We start from the raw sequence: 7,740 nt of genomic DNA, 5'->3' as shown, positions 1-7,740 counted from the left end.
TGGTCAGCAAAGAATATATCCAAAGAGTCAGAAAGGTTTTGAAGAGCAAATTAAATGGCAGAAAAACGATCAAGGCTATTAACACCTGGGCCATCCCTGTCATTAGATACACGGTTGGAATTGTGAAGTGGACACAAGCAGAACTGGATTATCTGGACAGAAAAACAAGAAAAGTGATGACAATCCACTACGCATTACACCCGTGTAGTGATGTTGACAGACTTTACCTGCCCAGAAAATCAGGAGGCAGAGGGCTTCTGCAAGTGAAACAAACGGTAGAAGAAGAGAAACACGCACTGGCAGATGATGTGAAAGGCAGTCAAGAACCAACATTGAGGGAAGTCAATAGTAGAAAACTGCTTCAAGTGCAAAAGACAGAGTGAATACCTTAAAAACACTGCAGAAGAGAAATCTGCAGAAGAGAAATCTGGCAAAAGAAGGCTCCCCATTGACAGTCCCTGACAAAAATTGAGAGCCAAATCAACAAAAAAAAAACCAAAAAAACATGGCTGTGGCTCACAAATGGAACTCTGAAAAAGGAGACGGAGGGCCTGATTTTGTCAGCCCAAGAACAAGGCATTAGAACCAATGCCATCAAAGCCAGAATTGAAGTCAACAACAGATCCCAAGTGTAGACTCTGCAAGGAAGCAGATGAAACACATCCTCGGATCATATCCTCAGCTGCATCAAGAAGATCGTGCAGACAGACTACAAGCAGAGGCATAACACCATTGCCCAGATGATTAATTCGAACTTGTACCACAAATACCACCTGCCTGTGACAAAGAACTGGTGGGATCATAAGTCGGAAAAAGTTACAGAAAATGAACACATCAAACTACTCTGGGACTTCCGAATTTGGAAGAGTTTTGGAGCACAATACTCCTGACCTCACGATCGTGTTAAAAACCAAGTATGGGTCATCAATGTTGCAATCCCAGGCGACAGCAGGATTGAAGAGAAGCAACTGGAAAAGCTGACACAGTATGAGGATTTAAAGACAGAAGTGCAAAGACTCTGGCACATGCCAGTAAAGGTGGTCCCAGTAGTGATCGTCACACTGAGTGCAGTGCCTGAAGACCTGGTCCTGTACTTAAACACAATCAGCGCTGACAAAATGACCATCTGCCAGCTGCAAAAGGCCACCTTACTGGGGACCCAAAGCGGCTTCCAACATGTTCAAAACACAACACAAAGTTAAACAACATTATAAGCAATCAAGATAAAACATAAATAGGCATTTAAAAACAATATACATTATTACACTGTCCTGTTGTATCTTATTGCACTTAGCATTGCCCAGTGAAGATTGAACCTTCTTGTCTCTTCAGCATAGGTTTATTTGCTGAAGGCTTGTTGGAATAGAAATGTTTTCAACTGTTGCTTGAAGGATGGTAGGGAGGGTGCCATTTCTTTGTTGTTATTGTTGCTGGGGCGGGTTTCCAGAGCTGCGTAACAGCCACCGAGAAGGTCCTCTCTTGCATCACTGCTAACCGTATTAGGGATGAGAGTAGGAAGCGAGAGTAGGGCCTCTCCTGATGATCTTAGAGTTCGAGCAGGTTGGTATAAAGATATGCGGTCAGATAAGTAAGTTGGTCCTGAACCGTTAGGGCTTTAAAGGTCAAAACCAGCACCTTGATTCAGGCTCAGAAACAAACTGGCAGACAGTGAAGAAATACATTTTAAGAAATTTTAATAGCAAGCTTTGCACAGTAGACCTCTAGATAGCTGGAACTGAAACAATTAGAACTCTCAAGCAAATGGCAAAAATTGAAGAAATAATAAACATTAAAATACATATGCAACACAGTAAAACTGTGTTCCATTAATCTTAATTTCCTTTAATTACTGCATTTCAATATCATGCCAATATGAGTTTATGGTATGGTATAATATGGGGAACATACTATTAGGCATATTTTTAAGAAAACCGCCACATTTCACTGCATCTACCAATACCCATGGGTGCTGGTTAACTGACAGTCTATATAGGAAACACTGCATGAACACTAAGCACAAATTAGCTGCACACAGTAACATCCTGTGGAAACTTACTGGCAGCACATGGGGTGCAGACCCAAAATTAATAAGAACACCAGCCCTGGCCTTGTCTTACTCAACTGCTGAGTATGCCTGCCCTGTTTGGCAAAAGTCTGCCCACATGAAGCAGGTGAACATAGCATTGAATGAAACATTCAGAATAATCACTGGATGTCTTAAACCTTCACCTATTGATAAACTATAAGGTAACTGGCCTTGCTCCCCTGAAGTGCAATGGAAAGTTGCTGCTGAGAGAAATGAGGTTGAACACTGTGAAAGCCACTCACTTCATGACTATCAGTCTCCTCCCAGTAGACTCAAACCAAGGAAAAGCTTAATGAGAACCACCACTCCTCTTAATGTTCCCCGAGCAACAGCAAGAGCATCACTCTGGGCAGCTAAACCAGGAATTCCCAATTGGATGCTTCCCCCGTCCCACGAGGGTCTTCCTCCAAGGGCAAACCAAGAACGGGCAACTTGGAAGTCCCTGAACAGACTCAGAAGTGGAGTGGGCAGATCAAAAGATAACCTGGAAAATTTGCACTACCAAAAAGAATCCTCCACTTTGTGTGACTCTGAAGCAGAACAGACAACTCTGCATCTGTATGCTTGTCCGCAATCTCCTGCGTCATGTATGGAGGAAGAATTATTTGGGGCTACAGTCAATGCGGTTGCTGTTGCCTGTTTTTGGTCAAAATATATTTAGCCGCTTGTGCTCCTTCTATTTTGTATCAGTTTTATACTAATTTATGCAGTGCTTTTGATATGAAATAAAAAAAAACTGAGTCTACTATATTTCAGTTTTTCTTATTTACCAAAACAACCTCATTTTTTCAGTTTCCCCTAATAGATTGCAACTCCCTATTTTTAAAAGAATTGTTGGCAAAGTTGCCCTTCTTTGGCATTCAGCTCACTTCCAAGGATGTCTAGAGGTCACATTGCTTTAGTGTGAAAAGACATGCCGCATGCCTAATTATGCACAAAGCTAGCAAGCCCAAAGATGGTGAAGATCTACATTTGGAAAAGGATATGAACCATATTCCTTATGTGATGAAATTAGATTTACAAGAAGCAACTGCAAGTAATGGCAGGGTTTCACACTGTTAGCAACGGATAGAAGCGAAAAACTGCAAGGATTATACACTGAATTTGAGGGGCTAATTCAGAATGCTATGCTATGAAGAAGGCCTTACCTTTAGCATTTATTGCTTTGTTAGAATAAGAAAAATGTTTATTGCCAGCAGAAGAATGTTTCCTAAGGCCCAAAAAAGTTGTAAAATGCAGGCTGTCCCCAAGTTACAAACATCCAACTTACAAACAATTTGCAGTTAATAACAGGGGTGAGACAACAGGAAGTGAGAAAATCTCTCCCTAGGAAGGGAATTTCACTCCGAAAGAGCTAATGGGGAAATTGTGTCTCCACTTAAGCTTTCTCACCAATCTTTTTTTCTGCAAGCCAACTTTTCCAAAATCCATTTGTCACAGGGACAGAAAGTGAAGTGATATCTTATGATCAGGGGCACAGACAGCAAAATAAACACCACAGGAGTGTTAACCCTTCCCTATGCTATCCAAAACTTATATCTATCTATCTATATATGGCTGGCTGGAGTTACACTTTAAAAAGTACCTGTTTTGACTTACATACAAATTCAACTAGAGAACAAACCAGCAGAACCTAGCTTGTTCATAACTTGGGGACTGCCTGTACTGTATTTTTTCTATTCCAAGGCGTCACTGATTGTAAGATTCACATTAATTTCAGTAACACTAACAGAAAATATGAGAGAATATCCCATTTTTAGATATTTTTATGTGGGAGGAAAAGCATGTCTTAGAGTTGAAGAAATACAGTGGTTAGCAAGCTTGTAGGACACCTGTCAGATGTGATAGTCCAATAAAAGTAGCAAAGGCTAGTATTTTTCAGAATTACCAAATACATATTAACCATTAATCTCCCAAGTGCTCAACTTCTAATGAAACTAGATGAGAGATTCAAAACACTTTACCCTTTTTGATCCTTGTGCCTCTGTCAAGGATACGTTTATTGGCTTTTTTTGTTTTGATTTGTTTTGTTTTTGTTGTGTCAGGAGCAACTTGAGAAACTGCAAGTTGCTCCTGGTGTGAGAGAATTGGCTGTCTGCAAGGACGTTGCCTAGGGGACGCCCAGATGTTTTTGATGTGTTACCATCCTTGTGGGAGGCTTCTCTCATGTCCCCGCATGAGGAGCTGGAGTTGATAGAGGGAGCTCATCCGTGCTCTCCCCGGATTCGAACCTGTGACCTGTCGATCTTCAGTCCTGCCAACACAGGGGTTTAACCCACTGCACCACCGGGGGCTCCTCATTTATTGGTAAAAAGGCAAAAGATTGATACAATCTGAACAGAAAGCAATAATAGAAATGGACAAGTTAACAATTTTGTTACGGGCTAAATCACTGGACACTTGCTTAAAAGAATAGAACATGTTTTGTGAATATATATCAGAGGGAGAGGAAAAGACTTAATGTACATGTTTGAAGATATGTTGGGATAGTGATTTGTTAATGCAAATGGAAGCAAAAGTAAATAATTTCCTTGATATAAAAAGAAATTTAAAATGTTAAATTATAGAGACACCAACAAAAGAGAAATAGGAAATCCTGTTAACTATGGTATTTTGTAAGCCAATTTTGGAGAGAATAAAAACAAGATACAGAAGAATTAATAATACCTAGAGGAATGGTTTATAAAAAGCCAATGAAGGCAGCACAGAGCCCGTTGGGGGGCAGTATGAGAATGCAGGTTTTACAAGCGTGTCCCTGTTTCCTTTTTGAAAATGCTGGAAGGCAGCCAGGACTGTTGTGCTTTTAACAACTGAGTAACTGACTGAAATGCAGCAAGTGACAATTATTCCTTTGCTCCATCTCTGCAATAGAAAAGCACTGGAACTTTTTAGATTCTGCTGCTGTTCTATCTACTAGCATTTTTAATAAAGATTTAGAAATGTTTTTTACTTTCAAAATTTTGCCTTAGCATGTGTGCCATCACAACATACTAAGGCAAAATTCTGCACGTTATTCACATTCCTAGGTTCTAAACCTACCTCCGGTGACACAGTGGGTTAAAGCACTGAGCTGCTGATCTTGTTGACCTAAAGGTTGCAGGTTCAAATCCAGGGAGTAGCGTGAACTCCTGCTGTCAGCCCCAATATCTGCCAACTTAGAAGTTGGAAAACATGCAAATGTGAGTAGATCAATAGGTACCGCTCTGGCAGGAAGGTAACGGCGCTCCATGCAGTCATGCCGGCTACATGACCTTGGAGGTGTCTACGGGCAACGCCGACTCTTCAGCTTAGAAATGGAGATGAGCACCAATCCCCAGAGTCAGACACGACTGGACTTAATGTCAGAGGAAAACCTTTACCCTTTACCTAAACCTGCTGTTTTGGGAAATTTCTATCCCACTTGGGAGTCAACCAAACCTGAGATTAGCCACCCAAAACTGGATTTGGCTCTTTGGTTTGCCTCCTACTAAAGTTGGAACAAGAAAAACATCTTACTACTGAGAGCTCAGATAGGTTGTGAACAAGTCTTGCAAATTTATAGTATAGGTTGGGAAGGTGTCTGGAGAAAGGACAGAGGAGCAGTATTGGGAATCTTTTAACTTGTTCCAAAGTAAATGAATCTGGCCCTTCCCAGTAGGTTCAAGCAAAGCAAGCTGCTGCAGCCTCTCCTATCTTGTGTTTTTTTTCTTCACTCATTACTAATTATTAAGCCTAAATCTTAGAATGTTAGTCCAAGAAAGAGCAACTCGGTTTGGCTGCTGTTTTGGACAGTTCCCCGAGGCCCAGAAAATAGTGCAAGAAATACAAAAAGAAGTCATTCCCATTATTGTGGCATTTTCCTTCCACCTAGAATGTTAGGTATGATCAATTTTCTATGTCTCACCCTCCACAATGCTAGAAATTGGAAAATTGAAAGAACTAGTCTTGGCATGTAAATTCTTATTTGGCGAGGTTATGCCTTCACAATTATCCCATCTGCCTCAGAGGATGAAGAATGATGGGACCTTATACTATCAAATTTTCTCACCCTGCCCCTCCCACTTCTTTCTAGCTGCATCATTTATGTGTGAACACGTGCAAAGGTCTTTTCATAGAATCATAGAATAATAGAGTTGGAAGAGACCGCATGGGCCATTTAGTCCAACCCCCTGCCATGCAGGAAAAGCACAAAGTCAAAATTCACATCTGCATGAAGCTGTAACAACAGCTGCCCTGCTCAGAAAAACCTTCCTATTGTGCTGGATGTACTTTCACAACTTTCAGATTATTGCCCAATGCTAACAAGAGATCATTTTCCCCTGCAATGTCATTGAATATATCAAACATGCGTTTAAAAGCACAGAATCTCATCTATCAATACACCTCTGTAGTGAAATTGCTACTCTATGTTAAAGTTTTGGTGTATAGCTCTATGTTTACATATGGCAGATAGGGAAGAATAGGCACAGACAGGGTAGCAACAGCTGAGATAGGATTCATTTGCATATGTGAAGCCGATTGGTCATATGCAGATTAGTGTAGGCCCAGGATTTGAAAAGGCTGCTAGGCCAAAATGACAGTTGGGGAGAGCAGAGCTGAACATTCCAAAGGGGCAGAGCCAAGGTTCTAAAAGAGGCAGTTAGAGTGAGGGAGTTTGAAAATGACAGCTAGGAATCTGTGTGTGAAGAGGAGAGTTGGTTTTTGAGTGCCTGATAGAAATAAGCAGTTATGAAGATGTGTTAAAGACTTCTGATATAGAGAAGCAGTTAGTTAATTAGAGCTCGAGTTTTTAAGGAACATAAAGAAGGCTAGTGTTGCCTTAGTTCAGAATATAATTCAGCCAAGAGTGTGTAAAGCAAGTAACATGTTTGTGAATATGAAACATTGATAGTTTATTCAGAAAAGTTAACCAAGTAAATGATACTGACTGTAAGCCTCAAGATTGCAACAAAACACAAATGTAACCACAAGCGTTGGAGCCAGAAGTTATAAATAAACTGTGTTACTTTGTTATACACAAGAGTGTTTCATTGCCTGTGATATAAATGGTTTAACAGCACACAGAAAGTCCCAACCAATATAAAAGAAGAAACTGAATCAGTATAAGGCAGCAAAGAGGTTTTTAAAAGAGGTAATAGTCTCTCTCCCTCGCCTCACAACCTCCTATGTAGAGTTACTCCCTAAGTGTCTTCTTCACTTAGGAGATTTCAGCATTAAGAGAAAAAATATTGTACACACAAGGTATTGTTTTAGATAAGCAGAAAACCATGAGATTCGTGGGATCATCATAAATTGGCAGACAAAATGAAGATGTGTTCATACACACAGAGTATATAAATTTGTTTAAATCTTTTCAATTATACAACACAGCTGAACAGCTTCATTCACAGGATATTCATCATCATAGGTGATAAGTTGTGGACGGGTATGATTGTCTTCTAAAGGTAGAGTCTTGGTGGTGGGATATTACTGGAAGTTACAATTTCGTCATCTTCAGCTTACTAACTGGTGTCTTCTTACTATTCCTTCAACCTCTTTCTCTGTTAAGGAGAAAAAACCCAAGGCAGCATATGGGTACTTTTTCAGTTTTGGTCACAGCATTCTTCTAGCTTAGGGCTATAGAGGTGCAAAGAATCCCCCCCCCCCCACACACACACACACACACCTACACCCTA

This window comes from Anolis sagrei, chromosome 6 (assembly GCF_037176765.1).
Source record: "Anolis sagrei isolate rAnoSag1 chromosome 6, rAnoSag1.mat, whole genome shotgun sequence".
Classification (NCBI taxonomy): Eukaryota; Metazoa; Chordata; class Lepidosauria; order Squamata; family Dactyloidae; genus Anolis; species Anolis sagrei.
Note: the sequence above shows the minus strand (reverse complement) of the source record.